Below are 21,801 nucleotides of genomic sequence, written 5' to 3' on the forward strand. Positions count from 1 at the left end.
ACAGAAGGGAACTGCACTCTCATACAGGACCGGGTACACATCCCATGACCCTGCAACATGCTCAGCCCTGGGTGCCACTGGCACTAACAGGAAGCTGTGCTGTCCCCAGAGCCACAAGCAGTTAACCCCAGACAGGTCTGGGTGAAAGAACCATAGGGAAAATTACAAAACAAATTAATACAACACACAGAGAAAACCCAGCACTCACTTACAAGCTCTCAGCTAAGATTTAAAAGCAAAAATGGAAAGGTTAGTCACCGCATCTGGCCAAATGGGACATGCTCAGGTACAACGTCAAGGTCCTTTCCAATACCTGAGACCCTAAAACAGCCACACAATGCAAGCTTTCAAATCCAAACAAACTGAAAACAAGGGAAGGGTGCACAGGAATATGTAACCACCCTAGACATATACAAAACACGGAAGGGAACTGCACTCTCATACCGGACCGGGTACACATCCCATGACCCTGCAACACGCTCAGCCCTGGGTGCCACTGGCACTCACAGGAAGCTGTGCTGTCCCCAGAGCCACAAGCAGTTAACCCCAGACAGGTCTGGGTGCAAGAACCATAGGGAAAATTACAAAACAAATTAATACAACACACAGAGAAAACCCAGCACTCACTTACAAGCTCTCAGCTAAGATTTAAAAGCAAAAATGGAAAGGTTAGTCACCGCATCTGGTCAAATGGGACAAGCTCAGGTACCACGTCAAGGTCCTTTCCAATACCTGAGACCCTAAAACAGCCACACAATGCAAGCTTTCAAATCCAAACAAACTGAAAACAAGGGAAGGGTGCACAGGAATATGTAACCACCCTAGACATATACAAAACACGGAAGGGAACTGCACTCTCATACCGGACCGGGTACAAATCTCATGACCCTGCAATATGCTCAGCCCTGGGTGCCACTGGCACTCACAGGAAGCTTGTCCCATTTGGCCAGATGCGGTGACTAACCTTTCCATTTTTGCTTTTAAATCTTAGCTGAGAGCTTGTAAGTGAGTGCTGGGTTTTCTCTGTGTGTTATATATACATAACAGGAAACACTTTTAACCACGGTCTTCTAGGGCACAAATGCAGCACAGGACAGACCACTATAGTTTAAAAGGCTTTATTTTTCACAGCAATAACAAACAGGCAGTTCATTTTCAAAAGAGGGAAATCCTTCCTCTGCAGCAAAGTTAAGTACTTTTAAATGTGTCCCAGCACTTCACAGCACTCCACAAGTGCTTTGTAAAAATAATGTCCTTTTACAGTTCACAGGAACAAAAGTCTTTTACACAGTGTAACAAACACACACACCAGCTTCTGTAGCCGTATATCTCTCTCTCAAGGCCTAAGTGAGGCTGCTATTTAAACCCTCACAACTTCTAATTAGCCACACCTGTGATTAGCTGCTGGACAGCTTCACAGCTGTCTGGGATAATGGCCCACCCTCTCTCTAATTATCCCAAACCCCAGGGACCCAGAACACAGTTTATCAACTGCATAATCAAATACACACTCTTTCTCCCTGGGGTTTTAACTGAAAGGAGAAATAGCATGAACAATGCTTGGTCTTAAATATCTTTCATTTATAACCAGGCCTTGCTTTCTGTCACAATATATATATATATATATATATATATATATATATATATATATATATATATTTCTATATATATATATATATATATATATATATATATATATATATATATATATATATGTTTTATAATTGACATCCTTTTATAGTGATTTTCAACTATGATGTTATAATGCAATTGTTTCATATTCTGCTGAGATTTATATAGAGAATTAAGGTTTGAAGTTGAGAATTTTAGATATATGTATAGTAAATATTAATATAACAAAAAGTAAAAAAATTATTAATGTAAGTAATGTGACTTTTAGCAGCTTCAAATTTTTACTGATATGCTGAAGCATTTGATTATTAAAATGTTATATGGGTTCAAGCTTTTGGTAAAGAGTATCACATAGCAGAAACTGATTTTTTTAATTTAAATTTAGCAATTATGTAAACAGAATCTATCGTTTTTTTCTATCTACACTAATTAATCTACAATTCATTTAATCTTCCGTCATTTTCTATTAAATACTCCACATTGAAAATGTATGCGATTGTTCACATGCTGCATATTAATAATGCATCCAGCAGAATCTAATTACATTAATTACTTGTTGTTCCATCAGGAATAATTCTTGATATTGCAAGTGAATGTGAGAAATTTAAAATAGATTTCTTCGGGTTTAAAATAGGAAATATATTTTCTATATTGCATCTAGTAGGGAGAAACAAAATATGAGTCAGCAAAGAAAATGACATGAGAGTGAATCATATATTGTTATGTCCCAATACTACCACAATAAACATAGATTTAACAAGCTGTCCAGAGAAACTTTACTCAGATAGGTCAAGTTTTGTCACCAAGGATCTTTAATGGACATGAAAACCAAACATTTTCTTTCATGAATCAGATAGAGCACACTATTTTAAACAACTTTCCAATTTACTTCTATTAGCAAACTGTAGTGTAAGCTAGCTAAAAACTTCAGGTGAGCCAATGACAAGAGTAATATATGTACAGCCACCAATCAGCAGCCAGCTCCCAGAAGATCAGTGCTGCTCCTAAGCCTACCTAGGTATGCTATTCAATCATGGATAGCACGAGAAGGCAGCAAATTAGACAATCAAAGTAAATTGTAAAGTTGTTTAAAATTGCATGCTCTATCTGAATATTGATCCTGTCATTTTTACTTTACTGTCCTTTTAAAGGGACATTCTAATGCAAACATGACACACTTTAATTCTTTAAAACATGTTAAGGCTAGTGATGTCGCAAACTGTTCGCCGGAGAACAGTTCCCGGCGAACATAGCTTGTTTGCGTTCGCCGCTGCGGGCGAACATATGCGATGTTCGATCCACCCCCTATGTGTCATCATTGAGGAAACTTTGACCCTGTATCTCACAGCCTTCTGACACATTTGAGCCAATCAGCAGCAGACACTCCCTCACAGACCCTCCCAGCTCCTTGGCAGCAGCCATTTTAGATTCATTACAATCTTGCTTTCTTAGTGAGAGGAGCTTTAGTGTTGCTGATGCTGACATTATAGGGAAATCGATAGCTAGGCTAGTGTATTTAGTGTCCACTACAGTGCTGAAGGACTCATCTAATCTCTGCTGTAAGGACAGCACCTCAAAAAGCCCTTTTTAGGGCTATAACTTCAGTCTTTTTTTTTTATTATTTGTAATTTTATTTGCATTTGCCTGGCTTTCAGCCTGTGTGTGAGGCTCACAGCATATACTGTGATTAGTGCCACCACTGATAACTGCTTAACATTAGTGTAAATTTAACCAACAAAACTTTTTTAAATCATTTTGCTAGTGTAATCTAATTTCATTTTCTATCAGGCCTGTGTCTCAGGCTCACACAGCATATACTGTGGTTAATTGCTCTGTGCTAACCACCACTCATATCTGCTTAACATTAGTGTAAATTTAAACAACAAAACTTTTATATCATTTTGCTAGTGTAATCTAATTTAATTTTCTATCAGGCCTGTGTGTCAGGCTTACACAGCATATACTGTGGTTAATTGCTGTGCCAGCCGCCACTCATATCTGCTTAACATTATTGTAAATTTAAAAAAAAACAACTTTTAAATCATTTTGCTAGTGTAATCTAATTTCATTTTCCATCAGGCCTGTGTGTCAGGCCCACATCATATAGTGTGATTAATAGCTCTTTTTTCCACCACTTATATCGATGTAACATTAGTGTACATTTTTTTTTTTTTTTTTTTTACATCAGTCCTCTTCTAGTGTTATTTAATTTTAGTTGCCAGGCCAGCCTGGCTGCCATTAGTGCCAGCCTGTGTGTCAGGCTGCCAGCATATACTGTGCCTACTTCCATCCTCAGTGACAGTCTACCACTCCTATCTGGTGTAACATTAGTTTAAAATTTGAAAAAAAACCTTTTACATCAGTCTTCTAGTGTTATTTAATTTTAGTTGCCAGGCCAGCCTGCCACTAGTGCCAGCCTGTGTGTCAGGCTTCCAGCACATACTGTACCTAGTTCCATCCTGAGTGCCATCACTCCTATCTGTTGTAACATTAGTGTAACTTTAAAAAAAAAAAACTTTTACATCAGTTTGCTATTGTTATTTAATTGCAGTTGCCTGTCTGCCAGCGTGTGTGCCAGGCCCACTTTCCACCTAGTGCCACGAATCATATTTGTTATAACAGTACTGTAAATATTTTAAATGAAAACTTTTTTGACTGTGAATCATCAGTCTGCTAGTGCAATTGAATTGCAGTTGCCTGCCTGCCAGTGTGTGTGCCAGGCCCACTTGCCAACTAGTGCCACCAATCATATTTGTTATAACAGTATTGTAAATATTTAAAATAAAAACTTTTTTGACTGAGAAACATCAGTCACCTAGTGTAATCTAATTGCAGTTGCCTGCCTGCCAGCGTGTGTGCCAGGCCCACTTGCCAACTAGTGCCACCAATCATATTTGTTATAACAGTATTGTAAATATTTAAAATAAAAACTTGTTTGACTGAGAAACATCAGTCATCTAGTGTAATCTAATTGCAGTTGCCTTCCTCCCAGCGTGTGTGCCAGGCCCACTTGCCAACTAGTGCCACCAATCATATTTGTTATAACAGTAGTGTAAATATTTTAAAAAAATATTTTTTGACTGTGAAACATCAGTCTGATAGTGTAATCTAATTGAAGTTGCCTTCAATGTATCTATCTATCAAATCTATCTATCTCGTGGTTGTGCAAATAGACTGTTTGTGGTTGTTTGCGGTGCGTTACACGGGGAGTTTGGTCTGTCACTGTGAAGCGGGCGTAACCCTTACACTACCTGATCGATACAACATCATACCTGATGTTTTAAAGCACTTTATTCCAAACAATTTAGGCATGTTAGGTGATTTAGACCCTTTATGGGTTAAAACCAGACTCTGCATCAGCTATGTAATTTTCTGTGGGAGTTTTGCCATGGATCCCCCTCCGGCATGCCACAGTCCAGGTGTTAGTCCCCTGGAAAAAACTTTTCCATTACTATTGTGGCCAGAAAGAGTCCTTGTGGGTTTTAAAGTTTGCCTGCCTATTGAAGTCAATGGAGGTTCGCCCGGTTCGCCGGTTCGCAAACATTTGCGGAAGTTCGAGTCCGCCGTTCGCGAACCTAAATTTTTAGGTTTGCGACATCACTAGTTAAGGCATACATGATATGGCCAATTAGTCAATCACAAATTGCAGTCATACATAGCTGCCAATCACCACCATGTTCTGCTCAGAAGCTGCAGTGGTCCTCAGCAAAACTTTACCTATGTTTTGAACCCATTTACAGGAGTTAAACACTCAGGTAGGACAAGTAATGCAAAACCTACATACTTTAATACATTTCATGGGTACTTTTCCATCTAAGGACCACCACTATACAGTCACTGTAAAGAACTTAATTTAGAGCTGATTTGAAAGCAGTGTGTGCACGGAACGAGTCAAGTGAAATTACTTATATTTTAACCAACTTTTTTTAACCAATAAATTTGCAGCAGTATTTTAATTTACCCACCACTTACTTAAGATCAGCAAACAATAAACGCTAGGGATAAGGCTGTCAACATTCTTTTTATTCTTTCAGCTCACATACTGTCAGTTTTGTTCATTTTATAGCTAATCAGACAACAACTATGATGTTAATTTCTTTCATAGTGGCAAGAGTCCACAAGCTAGTGACATATGGGATATACATTCCTACCAGGAGGGGGCAAAGTTTCCAAAACCTCAAAATGCGTATAAATACACCTCCCACCTCACTCATACCTAAGTTTAACATATAGCCAAGAAGTGAGGTGTATAAAAAGGAATAAAAAGCATACAAAAAGAGAAACTGGAAAAAATAATGTGCTTTGCTTTATACAAAAAAAATCATAACCACAAAATATTGGGTGTGTCTCATGGACTCTTGCCACTATGAAGGAAATGAATTTATCAGGTAAGTTCTTGCATAAATTATGTTTTCTTTCATGTAAGTGGCAAGAGTCCATGAGCTAGTGACTTATGGGATATAATACCAAAGATGTGGAAGTCCACGAGTCACTAGAGTGGGAGGGATAAAATAAAAACAGCTATTTCTGCTTGAGAAATGAAATCCCCAAAAATAATTGTTTTCCTAAAAATGTCAAAAAATCTCAAATCAAAGGCATTAGAATCAAGCTGAGACAACTGCCTGGAGAACCTTTCTACCAAAGGCTGTTTTCGACGAAGCAAACACATAAAAATGGTAAAATTTAGTAACGTATGCAAAGAAGATCAAGTTGCTGCTTTGCAAATTTGATCAACTGAAGCTTCACTTTTGAGAACCCAAGAAGTGGCAACTGGTCTAGTAGAATGAGCTGTAATTCTCTGAGGCAGACACTGCCCCGCCTCCAAATAAGCTTTTGTGAATCAAAATTCTTAGCCAAGAAGCCAGAGAAATAACAGAAGCTTTTTGACCTTTCAAAAAAATAACAAATAGACTATAAGTATTTCTGAAATCTTTAGTAGCCTCAACATAATATTTCAAAACTCTTGCCACATCTAAAGAATGTAAAGACCTTTCAAGAGTATTCTTAGGATTGATGTTGTTAGAATTCACAACTTTAGGCAAAAATTTAAATGAAGCCCACAAAACAGCCTTATCTTGATGGAAAATCATATAAGGAGTCTCACAAGAGAGAGCAGACAATTCAGAAACTCTTCAAACAGAAGAGATAGCCAAAAGAAATAACACTTTCCAAGAAAGTAATTTAATGTCCAGAGAATGCATAGGCTCAAAATGAGGAGCCTGTAAAATCTTCAAAACAAAAATTGAGATTCCAAGGAGGAGAAATAGATTTAAAAACAAAGATTTAATATCAATTAAAATGACATAAACTATAGCACTACAAATAAAATGATTAGCATGTTGAAGTAAAAGAACAAAGCTTAGACAATTCAAGATCTGATAACTAAACTGTCCAACCAACAAGTTGAAACAGCAGCAACATCCCATAGAAATGGCATGTTTAAAAATATATCCAATATGTAAATATGCTTCTCTAAGATAGGAAACAAACTTCCTATCTAAAGGATCCTTAAAAGAAGAAATATCTTCCATAGGATAGAAGTACATTTGGCAAGAGTAGAAATAGACCCACCTTAGGGACTTTTACCCAAAAACTCTAAATTAGCCATAGGTAAAAGATATAGCTTTTTAAACCTAGAAGAAATGTAAACAGAAGCACTAAGTTTAGATTCCTTACTAAACATATGATAGATAGCATCTGGAATAAGAAAAACATCAAGAGTAACCTCAGAAGCTAAAAAAAACCAGAATTCAAACATTTGCTATTTTTGTTATCAAGAGGACTATATTCCTCAATACCCAAAGTAAACAATACCTCCTTAATAAAGAATGAATGCATTCAATAGAAATGTTTGATTTATCAATATCAGTTTCTGAAGTAGGATACTCTGAGTCAGAGAAAAACCAGCAGAAATACTTCAGTATGCTGTTGATCAATACAAACTTCATTAGATTTATGAGAAGTTAGGAAAGATCTTTTACGTTAATTTGAAGGCGGAATAGCAGTCATAGCCTTCTCTATGTCTGTAGCAATATAATGCTTTATATCTACAGGAATATCGTACATTAGACTGTGAAGGTTTAACAGTAGATGTATTTGTACTATAGAAACATTATCAGTATGAAATAATATAACATAACAAGTGCCACATATTTGAGCTGAAGAAATAAAATCAGCTAATTTATCAATATACACACTTATCCTTGGTAAAAATTGTGTACAGGCAGCTTAGTTCCTAGAGTAACATCAGAGGCAGGATCAGTTTGAGACATCTTGCAAAATGTAACAAAAAAGAAAAAATAACAATTAAACAAAATATCCAATTTCCTCGAAATAGCAGTTTCAGGAATGGGAAAAAATGCTTATGCTTTAATACTTAAATGAAAATAAAATCAAAAGCAAACATCATAGCCCTCTGTAAACAAATGAGAGCAGAGAACAAAAGAGGGAGAGACTTAATATAACACATTTTTGGCGCCAACAATCACGCAAACAAAGATGATGCAAATACAGAGAAAAAAACTTTTGGCGCCAAAGTTAGCAAGAAATGACACAACTCGCGTCATAACAGGCACATCTTCGTGCCAAAATTTTTTGCAGAAACAAAGATGCAAGAAATGTCACAGCAAACGCAACCTCCGCACAAAAAATGATGCAATAAATAGAAGCATTTTGCGTCATCGCAAGCCCATTTTGCCTGTGAAAATTTGAAAAAACAAGTTAGAAGTTACAACTAACATAGGCCTAGATTTGGAGTTTGGCGTTAGCCGTGAAAACCAGCGTTAGAGGCTCCTAACGCTGGTTTTAGGCTAACTCTGGTATTTGGAGTCACTCAAAAAAGGGTCTAACGCTCACTTTTCAGCCGCGACTTTTCCATACCGCAGATCCCCTTACGTAAATTGCGTATCCTATATTTTCAATGGGATTTTTCTAACTCCGGTATTTAGAGTCGTGTCTGAAGTGAGCGTTAGAAATCTAACGACAAAACTCCAGCCGCAGGAAAAAAGTCAGTAGTTAAGAGCTTTCTGGGCTAACGCCGGTTTATAAAGCTCTTAACTACTGTACTCTAAAGTACACTAACACCCATAAACTACCTATGTACCCCTAAACCGAGGCCCCCCCACATCGCCGCCACTCGATTAATTTTTTTTAACCCCTAATCTGCCGACCGCCAACTACGTTATACTTATGTACCCCTAATCTGCTGCCCCTAACACCGCCGACCCCTATATTATATTTATTAACCCCTAACCTGCCCCCCACAACGTCGCTGCCAGCTACCTACACTTATTAACCCCTAATCTGCCGACCGCAAAGCGCCGCCACCTACGTTATCCTTATGTACCCCTAATCTGCTGCCCCTAACACCGCCGACCCCTATATTATATTTATTAACCCCTAATCTGCCCCCCTCAACGTCGCCTCCACCTGCCTACACTTATTAACCCCTAATCTGCCAAGCGTACCGCACCGCTACTATAATAAAGTTATTAACCCCTAATCCGCCTCACTAACCCTATAATAAATAGTATTAACCCCTAATCTGCCCTCCCTAACATCGCCGACACCTAACTTCAATTATTAACCCCTAATCTGCCGACTGGAGCTCACCGCTATTCTAATAAATGTATTAACCCCTAAAGCTAAGTCTAACCCTAACACTAACACCCCCCTAAGTTAAATATAATTTTAATCTAACGAAATAAATTAACTCTTATTAAATAAATTATTCCTGTTTAAAGCTAAATACTTACCTGTAAAATAAATCCTAATATAGCTACAATATAAATTATAATTACATTGTAGCTATTTTAGGATTAATATTTATTTTACAGGCAACTTTGTAATTATTTTAACCAGGTACAATAGCTATTAAATAGTTAAGAACTATTTAATAGTTACCTAGTTAAAATAATTACAACATTACCTGTAAAATAAATCCTAAACTAAGTTACAATTAAACCTAACACTATACTATCATTAAATTAATTAAATAAAATACCTACAATTACCTACAATTAAACCTAACACTACACTATCAATACATTAATTAAATACAATATCTACAAATAACTACAATGAAATAAACTAACTAAAGTACAAAAAATAAAAAAGAACTAAGTTACAAAAAATAAAAAAATATCTACAAACATAAGAAAAATATTACAACAATTTTAAACTAATTACACCTACTCTAAGCCCCCTAATAAAACAACAAAGCCCCCCAAAATAAAAAATGCCCTACCCTATTCTAAATTACTAAAGATAAAAGCTCTTTTACCTTACCAGCCCTGAACAGGGCCCTTTGCGGGGCATGCCCCAAGAAGTTCAGCTCTTTTGCCTGTAAAAAAAAACATACAATACCCCCCCCCAACATTACAACCCACCACCCACATACCCCTAATCTAACCCAAACCCCCCTTAAATAAACCTAACACTAAGCCCCTGAAGATCTTCCTACCTTATCTTCACCATACCAGGTTCACCGATCCGTCCTGAAGAGCTCCTCCGATGTCCTGATCCAAGCCCAAGCGGGGGGCTGAAGATGTCCATGATCCGGTAGAAGTCTTCATCCAAGCGGGGCAGAAGAGGTCTTCCATCCGATTGAAGTCTTCGTCCAAGCGGGGCAGAAGAGGTATTCCATCCGATTGAAGTCTTCATCCAGGCGGCATCTTCTATCGATATCCATCTGGAGCGGAGCGGCAGCATCCTGAAGACCTCCGACGCGGAACATCCATCCTGGCCGACGACTGAACGACGAATGACGGTTCCTTTAAATGACGTCATCCAAGATGGCGTCCCTCGAATTCCGATTGGCTGATAGGATTCTATCAGCCAATCGGAATTAAGGTAGGAATATTCTGATTGGCTGATGGAATCAGCCAATCAGATTTAGCTCGCATTCTATTGGCTGATCGGAACAGCCAATAGAATGCGAGCTCAATCTGATTGGCTGATTGGATCAGCCAATCGGATTGAACTTGATTCTGATTGGCTGATTCCATCAGCCAATCAGAATATTCCTACCTTACTCCGATTGGCTGATAGAATCCTATCAGCCAATCGGAATTCAAGGGACGCCATCTTGGATGACGTCATTTAAAGGAACTGTCATTCATCGTTCAGTCGTCGGCCAGGATGGATGTTCCGCGTCGGAGGTCTTCAGGATGCTGCCGCTCCGCTCCAGATGGATGTCGATAGAAGATGCCGCCTGGATGAAGACTTCAATCGGATGGAAGATCTCTTCTGCCCCGCTTGGATGAAGACTTCAATCGGATGGAAGACCTCTTCTGCCCCGCTTGGATGAAGACTTCTACCGGATCATGGACATCTTCAGCCCCCCGCTTGGGCTTGGATCAGGACATCGGAGGAGCTCTTCAGGACGGATCGGTGAACCTGGTATGGTGAAGATAAGGTAGGAAGATCTTCAGGGGCTTAGTGTTAGGTTTATTTAAGGGGGGTTTGGGTTAGATTAGGGGTATGTGGGTGGTGGGTTGTAATGTTGGGGGGGGGGTATTGTATGTTTTTTTTTACAGGCAAAAGAGCTGAACTTCTTGGGGCATGCCCCGCAAAGGGCCCTGTTCAGGGCTGGTAAGGTAAAAAAGCTTTTAACTTTAGTAATTTAGAATAGGGTAGGGCATTTTTTATTTATGGGGGGCTTTGTTGTTTTATTAGGGGGCTTAGAGTAGGTGTAATTAGTTTAAAATTGTTGTAATATTTTTCTTATGTTTGTAGATATTTTTTTATTTTTTGTAACTTAGTTCTTTTTTATTTTTTGTACTTTAGTTAGTTTATTTCATTGTAGTTATTTGTAGATATTGTATTTAATTAATGTATTGATAGTGTAGTGTTAGGTTTAATTGTAGGTAATTGTAGGTATTTTATTTAATTAATTTAATGATAGTATAGTGTTAGGTTTAATTGTAACTTAGGTTAGGATTTATTTTACAGGTAATTTTGTAATTATTTTAACTAGGTAACTATTAAATAGTTCTTAACTATTTAATAGCTATTGTACCTGGTTAAAATAATTACAAAGTTGCCTGTAAAATAAATATTAATCCTAAAATAGCTACAATGTAATTATAATTTATATTGTAGCTGTATTAGGGTTTATTTTACAGGTAAGTATTTAGCTTTAAATAGGAATAATTTATTTAATAAGAGTTAATTAATTTCGTTAGATTAAAATTATATTTAATTTAGGGGGGTGTTAGTGTTAGGGTTAGACTTAGCTTTAGGGGTTAATACATTTATTAGAATAGCGGTGAGCTCCGGTCGGCAGATTAGGGGTTAATAATTGAAGTTAGGTGTCGGCGATGTTAGGGAGGGCAGATTAGGGGTTAATACTATTTATTATAGGGTTAGTGAGGCGGATTAGGGGTTATTAACTTTAATATAGTAGCGCTCAGGTCCGCTCGACAGATTAGGGGTTAATAAGTGTAGGCAGGTGGAGGCGACGTTGTGGGGGGCAGATTAGGGGTTAATAAATATAATATAGGGGTCGGTGATGTTAGGGCAGCAGATTAGGGGTACATAAGGATAATGTAAGTAGCGGCGGTTTACGGAGCGGCAGATTAGGGGTTAATAATAATATGCAGGGGTCAGCGATAGCGGGGGCGGCAGAATAGGGGTTAATAAGTGTAAGGTTAGGGGTGTTTAGACTCGGGGTACATGTTAGAGTGTTAGGTGCAGACTTAGGAAGTGTTTCCGCATAGCAAACAATGGGGCTGCGTTAGGAGCTGAACGCGGCTTTTTTGCAGGTGTTAGGTTTTTTTTCAGCTCAAACAGCCCCATTGTTTTCTATGGGGGAATCGTGCATGAGCACGTTTTTGAGGCTGGCCGCTTGCGTAAGCAACTCTGGTATCGAGAGTTGAAGCTGCGTTAAATATGCTCTACGCTCCTTTTTTGGAGCCTAACGCAGCCTTTATGTGGACTCTCAATACCAGAGTTATTTTTATGGTGCGGCCAGAAAAAAGCCGGCGTTAGCTTCGCGGGTCCTTACCGACAAAACTCTAAATCTAGGCCATAATTTCCATGCTGAAACTGGGAAATAAATAAATAGACCTGACTCATAACAAATATATGCAATATATATTAAAACTTTAAAATATGAAGTGCCAAACATAGCTGAGAGTGTCTAAAAAAATAATATATACTTACCATAAGACACCCATCCACATATAGCAGACAGCCAATTCAGTACTGAAACATATCAGCAGAGGTAATGGTAGAGGAGTATAATATCGATCTGTAAAGGGAGGTGGCAAATGAATCCCCATGACTGAATTTACAGAGAACCTTAGAATAGATTTCCCATAAGTGAAAACACGGCACCATCAGGCAATACTCCCTTCACATCAAGCACAACTTGCTTCACCATCCTCCAACGAAGGCAAAGTTTGTAAAACTAAGGTATAAGTGAGGTGGGAAGTGCATTTATAGACATTTTGAGGTTTGGGAAACTTTGCCGCCTCCTGGTAGGAATGTATATCCCATATGTCACTAGCTCATGGACTCTTGCCACTTACATGAAAGAAAGTACCATTTCATGTAATGTTTGTATTAGAATGTCTCCTTCACAATATACTCTACAGTAGGAAAACCTTACCGTTTCTCCATAAAATGTCCATCAAAGCTGTGTCACTAAAGCAACTAAATGTTATAGAATTGGCTCAGTAGAATAATACCATGCATGTTAGTTTTCCTAGCTCAATGATTCTTTATTTGATCTGTGTATGACACAGATCAACAACAAGCATCGGACAAAAAAGGCTTCTGGCATCTAAATGTGTTTGAGTCGTATAAAAAGAATTAGGTTCTTATGTATGGTTGAGAGAATAACACATTTCTTTAATGCTGTGTGGCAGAGCAATATTTTTTCATCTTGTAAGTGCAACTTGTATTATTATAGCAAAGTGCAGAAGAATAATTGGATAGTTTATTCTTGTAATACATACAGGTTTTATAACCTCTTTGCAGATCTAAAAATGAAAAAATATTTGTTGTTTTTTTCTTAACTATTGTAAATAAAAACCAGGAAACGTTTTCTGAAAGCCCTTCAGATTTTCAATTTCACCAGTTTCTATGTCATTTTATGCAACTGGTTTACTAAAGAGAGGAGAGATGGGTGAGCCATAGGGAATCTGTTGCATGCAATAATGTAGGAACTGATGAGACCCTTTATATTTTGCCCTCTGATTGGGTTAGCTTCTTAAAGGCCGATTATCTTAAGTTCTCTGGGCTGCTCTCCAGCCCTTTTATTTCCTTAATGGAATTCTATAAAGCCACTTTTTACCCTGAAAACAGGGTGTCTTGCGCTAAGGGGCGTTTACTGCATTTTCTTATGGGAAGGAGATGCATACATTACAAGTGTATGATTAAATTTGTAATTTAAAAATCCTAGAAAATGAACAATCGAACCATTCACATAAATAAAAAATTGCAGTAAAAAATTGTATTGTTAAAGGGACACTGAACCCAAATTATTTCTTTTGTGATTCAGATAGAGCATGCAATTTTAAGCAACTTTCTAATTTACTCCTATTATCCATTTTTCTTGTTCTCTTGCTATCTTTATTTGAAAAAGAAGACATCTAAGCTTGTTTTAGGTTCAGGACCCTGGACAGCACTTTTTTATTGGTGGATGAATTTATCCACCAATCAGCAAAGACAACCCAGGTAGTTCACCAAAAATGGGCCGGCATCTAAACTTACATTCTTGCATTTCAAATAAAGATACTAAGAGAATGATGAAAATTTGATTTGATAATAGAAGTAAATTAGAAAGTTGCTTACAATTTCATGCTCTATCTGAATCACGAAAGAAAAAATTTGGGTTCAGTGTCCCTTTAAGGTGCATCAAAAATCGTAACAAAATTGTTCACCAAAAATCATATTTTATCAAAAATGTAATATTTGCATGTAAATTACACAAACATTTTAAATTTCAAATTCATATAAGTAAATAGAAAAAGATTTCATTATATTGGTTGATTTGAATTTTAAAATCAGCCAATAAGAATGCAAGGGTACCCCTATATAAGTGGGTACCTCACATTCAAAATTCAGTGTGTGGCTGGTAATCACATGAAGAGAAAATCAAAGATGGAAAGAGAACAGCACACCAGTTTGTGGGGCACGGAGTAAGATTTGGCAAATCTTGTCAATCCAAATAGTCATACATCCAAAGCACTCCAGCCACCAGAAGAAATCTTTGTTTAAAAGACCTTTATTTTCATTAGTTAGAACTAAAAGTTTACAGGAACAACGTTTCGAACCTACATGACTAAGAGCGTATTGTAGGTTTGAAACGTTGTTCCTGTAATCTTTTGGACCCAACTAATGAAAATAAAGGTCTTTTAAACAAAGATTTCTTCTGGTGGCTGATCACATGAAGAGGACATCGGGGATGGGACTTAAGAAGATGGATGAAGACTGCCACTGGGATGAAAATAAGAACATATTTAAAAGGGGGTCCTTTACTGTACATCGCCAATGTTAGAGCAAATGCTGAGTGAAATATGTTACCCCAATGGCCACTCATAGCGATGTATAGTAAGACGCCCCTCTGAGTTGCTGCCATTAAAGAGTAATTTTGGCATTTTTTTATATTTTGCCAGCATTCTCGCAGCACTTTTGATCATCGGGACCTGAGTTTTATTGCATTGTCTTTTTATTATTCACTTGTTAATTATGCAAGTAATTTTATTAGATGTTGTTATTATGAGTGTAACTGTATTGTTTAATATATTTTTGATGTGTTTTGTGAGACTTTTTTGTTTTGCAAAACAGTTAACCAGACCTCTGAGTACACGCTAACCCAACGAGCGTTAACTTAAGTTGCGCTAAAGCAATCGCGTTTACTTTCAACTTGTAATATGAGCACAATTTAACCTACTTGCAAACAATTGCAAAAACCCGATATTGCTTGCACGCAAACGTTTGCACGTCACTCGTAATCTGGCCCTTAGTCAGTACATAACATATTGTTTAATAGCAGATAAATAGATAACTAATATTGTCCTCAATTCCAATATTTCCCAAATTTTGTTTGATATTGAATAAAGTTTATTGGACTTTTATTTTTTATTTATTTATTTATTTTTGTTTATTTTTTTAAATAATTACAGTCTTATTGAGTCAAACACAACCAAGCCTAATAACTTCCATGATATGCAATCTTTCTTTCACCACAATAGCACCCTTAAAAATTATAATGGCTGTGGATCACTAAAAACCAAAACGATACACAAAAAATACAATTATTCTTCAGGCTTCCCAGCCACTCTCCCCAACTGACCAGACCACTTATCCTCATTTTGTTGATCCAATATTCTCTCTCTCTCTCTGGGGCCTATCTATCAAGCTCGTAACGGAGCTTGATGCCAGTTATGAAACAGCGATCATAAAGACCGCTGCTCCATAACCTGTCCGCCTGCTCTGAGCAGGCGGACAGACATTGCCGGAAATCAACCTGATCGAGTATGATCGGGTTGATTGACACCCCCCTGCTGGCAGCCCATTGGCCGCGAGTCTGCAGGGGGCGGCATTGCTCCAGCAGCTCTTGTGAGCTGCTGGTGCAATGCTGAATACGGCAAGCGTATTGCTCGCCGTATTCAGCGAGGTCTGGCGGACCTGATCCGCACTGCCGGATCAGGTCCGCCAGACTTTGATAAATTGGGGCCCCTGTCTCTCTCTCTCTTTCTCTGCATGTTCCAACTGTCTATATCTTATAGATATGCTTTCTTCATGTTTTTACAGATAAGTAATGTTTATAATCTGTTCACTATTGTTTTTTATTTGGTGTGATTTGATTGTCATTAAAAAGGGATATTGCAGTTGTTGACATCTTGTTTTTCAAGTCAATGAACAATATCATTAATGTTTTTCTGACTGTGTTATTGACTGTGTTATTGGTTAATCTGTTGAATTTAATTAATTTAGTTTATAGCTTATGGGTAGAACGTAATCACTAAAGTTGATGCTACATCATATGGGTGACTCTTCTAATATACAATCTGATATTTTCCTGTATAAGAATGGTGTTATTGTTTGCATTGGGATCATTCTTATATCGAAAAAGTTTTATCGGAAGTTGAAAAACTGCTGAGAAACATGATAGACTAGACTCAAATTGACCTATTGCGGTTTCCTTCATCTAAGAGATTTAATAATACAATAAAATATATAAGTAGCATGATTTTCCCTTCTTGTATATCAAAAACAAAAAATCTGGACAAATTTCTATATTGTCTTTTTTACTCAAAGGGAGCAATGCAGCTGATCTGTTTCTTTAGCGCTACTAAATACACAGTAGTTTATGTAAACATTTGAAAGATATTTAATGTTATATTAATTGAAATTTTGTTTTTTGCTGTTCTTTTTACTCAGTTTGATTGCTGGACTGAAGCTGACAAAAAGAAAAAACTAAAAACAGAATAATGAGCAAAAAAAAAATCAGGTACAACTTTTTGCATTTTTAAATATTGCTGTCTTTGATTGTTAGAGTGATTGATGATAAATATTAATTTTCTCATACAAATAACTGTTATGTTGACCATTTCATTTGATTATAAAACTATAAATTGCATTTATTTAGAGATAAAGGGTTGGGGGGAGTAGAGTTATGGAAATATTGCCAGGTTTTACCCGAATTAACATATTACATATAATATTCAGATACTGGAATCATTGATTCTGCAAAGAAGCAAAACCTGGAGTGGATTACTCACTAAGAGACCTGACAACAACTAGACAAACTAGTTGTAACTGAGAGTACAACAGAGTTATAAAGAGAGAGTAAATCCACTAGTGTATAATCACACTTTAACATCTACTGATATCATAAGGTTTCCCAAAAAATAGTATTGAAAAATTTGTTCCCATTCATTCATACATTATAGTTTATTAATAAGGCTAAGGAACTCACACTCATACAGTAGCAAAAGCTGTGAATTAAAACCACTTGAACTCTGTGATTAGCATAATAGCCTTAAAGTTAATATGTCACTATTAAATATCCTCAATCCAGATAGATTAAAGTTAACTAAGCCCTTACAATCCGAGGGCTGTTTTACTTTTACATATGCAATAAAGGATATGAGGATATAGTATTAACTATTTAGTACATAATTTGTCACAAGAGTAAGCAAAGTTAAAAACGGACGATAGGAGAGACAAAGCTGCCCCTATCGGACCCCTGACGCGCGTTTCACGAACGCTTCCTCAGAGGGGGTGCGGGCCGCTGCTACTCGGCGTCTTATATTCAATCTTAATGCCCACCACTAACACCGGATTGGATACCGGATTGGGAGTTGTCTCCTTACGCTTGGTTGATTCTCCTGTCAGTCTTGGTAGGTATTTTACGTAGGAGACATTCAGAAAAAAGGGGATGTGTGCTTGATACGTTACTGAGGCAACACCAATCAGCAATACGCTTGTCTTGCCTACAGTGGGTGTGCAGATTTGAAGTACTGTGATTGGATGATCGACTAGCAAAGCATTATTGTAAACATCACAGTGGCTAGATTATAACTCTGTTGGTATACAATTCTTATTGACTAGAATTTGCGATTATGAAATATATACCTGTGATTCCTATCCTGATTACACACTAATAGATCAGTTTATACTTTGTGGAATTTATATAATGCGCTTATGGATTATACTCAGAATTGTCAAGTCTTTTTTTGTTTTTTACTTTTTTACTATTCTTGTTAGAATTCAATTGCGCAACAATAAGTAATCAATGTTATCTTCTTATTTTTTGCATGACAATTTCAGGATTCATACTCAAATATATATGTAAGAGATAAGTATTATGTGTTAATAATAACTACTTATTTTTGTTATTGTTATTGTTACTGGCCACCGTCCTCACGGTTCATATCGGTGTATGCTGTAAACTCTATGCTTACTTTCAAGCTATTACTATTCGCTTATATTTAATGCTAGGTTGAAGTAGTTATTCTAACATTACTGATATCCCTAGGATGCTAGGTAGAAATAATTATTCTAATTTCACTGATATCCCAAATGATCCTGTGGACAAATCCTTTATGCTGGATGGAACAAGCATATTATGTACTCAGAATATTTGAGATTGTACAGAATCCATATCTTTAAAAGTATTGAGATTGTAAAGATATTATACTAACACCAAGGAACAAGCTGCGAACAACTCAATTGTAATATGTGAAGAAATGTATAAATCTAAACAAATATATACTGATATTCATTGTGCTACCACTCTAAAGCTATTCGAGTGTAAGTGAGTGTGCCCAATTTAAAAGAAATTTGTGCTCAAATCCTAACGTGCAATTTATTCTTAAAAACATTACATAACAACACTTGAATAAGATTGTGGTGAATGTGTATAAATTATAAAAATGACATTATGAAAGTAGTGTGTTTGTGAATAGATATTTTAAGGGATATCATATCCTATTATTATGTTCCAGTGATTGAAGACTCGTGTGTGAGGTGATTGGTAGGTATAATTTAATACCTATGTTGATCCTAAGTGTAGTGAGGTGTAAGATGAATTTTTAGCTACATTACGGCATTTAGATCTGTGTGTTTAATAACTAATAATCTCATAATCCCATTTTGGACATGATTCACATTGGACTGGATATAGTTCACATGGGACTGGACTAGTTATATTAGCTGTAACATCTGATAGTAACTTATAGCAAAGGATTTTACAGATAAACAAAATAATTATTGTAGTCATTCATCCCACTTGGTTTAACAGTATTCAATAAGTAAATCCACCTGCATTCCATTTTTAGCAGCACTTTTTCTATGTTACCACCTCTAATGCCAAGTGATGCTTTTTGAATTACTGTGAATTTCAAATCTTTAGGAGAGCTCTCATGGTGTAGTAAGAAATGTTTGGCAACTGAGGTTATTTTTTTGCCCTTGCTCAGATCACGTTTTGCTGTTTTAATGTTATAGCAGTGTTCCAAAATTCTTGTTTTTACCTCCCTGGTAGTCATGCCAACATAAAACATTTGGCATGAACAGTGTAGTGCATAGACTACTCCAATTGTAGTGCATGAAAAATGGTAGGGTATTTTATAAATCCTGCCAGTTTTATCAGTCAAAGTTTTGATTTTCCACACATATTGGCATGCAGAGCATGTTCCACAGGTGTACATGCCTGGGTCCTTATGTTGTTTTTTTGTAGATCTCACAAAATGGCTAGATACCAATTTATCCCTTAAATTATTTGGTCTCTTATATCCAAGTGATACTCTTTCTCCAATGAGGGGTTTGAGGGTCTCATCATTCTGTAGTATTTGCCAATGGTCATTTATGATTTTTGTCACATGTCTCATCTGGGGGTTATACGTGGTTATTAGCCTTGGGCAGGATTCAGCTTTTGTTCTTTCCTTGGGAACCAATAGGTCATCTCTGCAAACTTTAAGTGCCTTATACTTGGCTCTCTTTACAGACTTTTTGCTATACCCTCGTGATATTAACCTTTGTGATAGTGCCTCACTCTCTGTTATGTAGATATCTTTACTTGTACAGTTTCGGCGGAGCCTTAAAAATTCCCCATATGGGATTGCTTTCAGGGTGCTTGGTGAGTGAGCACTCGAGTAATGCAGGAGAGTATTAGTTGCCGTTTCCTTTCTGTAAATTGTGGTGTTGATAATACCATCTTTGTTTTTAAACAATTTCAAGTCTAAGAAGCATATCTCCTGCTGGCTAGCAGAATATGTCAATTTTATGTTTAATTCATTCTCATTGAGTTTAGACATAAAGAGTTGCAAATCATCCTATGTACCCTCCCAGATGAACAGGACATCATCAATGAACCTTACCCACAGGGATATATGTTCGGTATACATTTGCAGTACATCTGAAAATACACAGAAATGTTCCCAAAAACCAAGGAATAAATTTGCGTACGTAGGTGCACAGGCAGTACCCATTGCGGTACCCTGTGTTTGAAGATAGTACCTATCATTGAATGTAAAGAAATTATGTGTTAAAATAAAATGTAACAACTGAATTATGAAAGCATTATGTGTTTCATTCTCTAGACTGTTTGAGGCTAGAAAGTATTTAATGGCTTCTATTCCATCCCTATGCCTGATGTTGGTGTATAGGGACTCTACATCTGCTGTGACTAACCACATGTTGTCTGTTAGTTCAATATCTTTTACCATTTGCAAGACCTCCATCGTGTCACGAACGTATGATGGTAATGTTGTTAAATATTCCCTCAATCTTAAGTCTATGAATTTGCTTGCATTCTCAGTTAAGTTATCATTTCCAGACATGATAGGTCTACCTGGTGGTTCTAGTGGGTTTTTGTGTACTTTCGGTAGAAAGTACAGTGTGGCAATTTTAGGATTGTCTTTTGTCAAAAACTTTTTTTCTGAATTGGAGAGTATATTATTCTCCCATGCTTCTTTAATCATTCGATTATATTGTATGAGGTAAGAACTCTGGGGATTGAATATTAATAATTTGTAGCAGGAATTGTTGGACAGTTGTTTTGTAGCTTCATCTAGGTACATTTGTCGTGGCCATAAGACCACATTCCCACCCTTGTCTGATGGCTTAATCAGTATATCCTGCCATGATTCAATCTCCTTCAAAGCTCGTATTTCAGAACTGCTAAGATTGTTATTCACATTGTATATAGGTATCTGTTCAATTTTTTGGCAAACCATTTTGCAAAATACTTGTATCTCAGGTGATAAGGATAAGGATGGAACATATGTTGACTTAGGTTTAACATTTGACTTCCAAACTTGATGTGTCGGTGTCAAATTAATATTATCAGTATCCATACTACTTTCTGATAATTCACACAATATATCAGCTGTGGCTAAATCTTCTGCATTAAGGATATTTGGATTATATGCATACATTTTCTTGAGTAACATTTTTCTAGAAAATAAGTGTATATCCTTGATCAATTCAAATTTATTAAGAGAATTAACAGGGCAGAAAGATAGTCCTTTAGATAGTACTGATTTATGTGTTTCACTTAGTATATGGTCTGATAAATTAATCACTCTCATTTGTTCATCCTTATTTTGCTGAATGGACTCAATTCCCTTCTCCTTGTTGATTGCCTTACTGGGCCTGAGAACTTTCTTTTGTTGCCTCTGTTCTGTGTATTGGTTGGATTGGACTGTGTGACTG

General features: G+C 36.8%; 1 protein-coding gene across 2 annotated transcripts in view; it reads left to right on the top strand.

Annotated features, from left to right (window-relative positions):
• B3GALT1 (beta-1,3-galactosyltransferase 1) overlaps nt 1–21,801 on the top strand; it is a 936,189-nt gene that overhangs the window by 268,276 nt on the left and 646,112 nt on the right. For both annotated transcript variants that reach the window (XR_008400111.1, XM_053698394.1), the window contains exon 2: nt 17,026–17,095. The gene's annotated coding sequence lies outside the window, so the exon portion shown is untranslated. The remainder of the gene's footprint in view (nt 1–17,025; nt 17,096–21,801) is intronic.

This window comes from Bombina bombina, chromosome 1 (genome assembly GCF_027579735.1).
Source record: "Bombina bombina isolate aBomBom1 chromosome 1, aBomBom1.pri, whole genome shotgun sequence".
Taxonomy (NCBI): domain Eukaryota; kingdom Metazoa; phylum Chordata; class Amphibia; order Anura; family Bombinatoridae; genus Bombina; species Bombina bombina.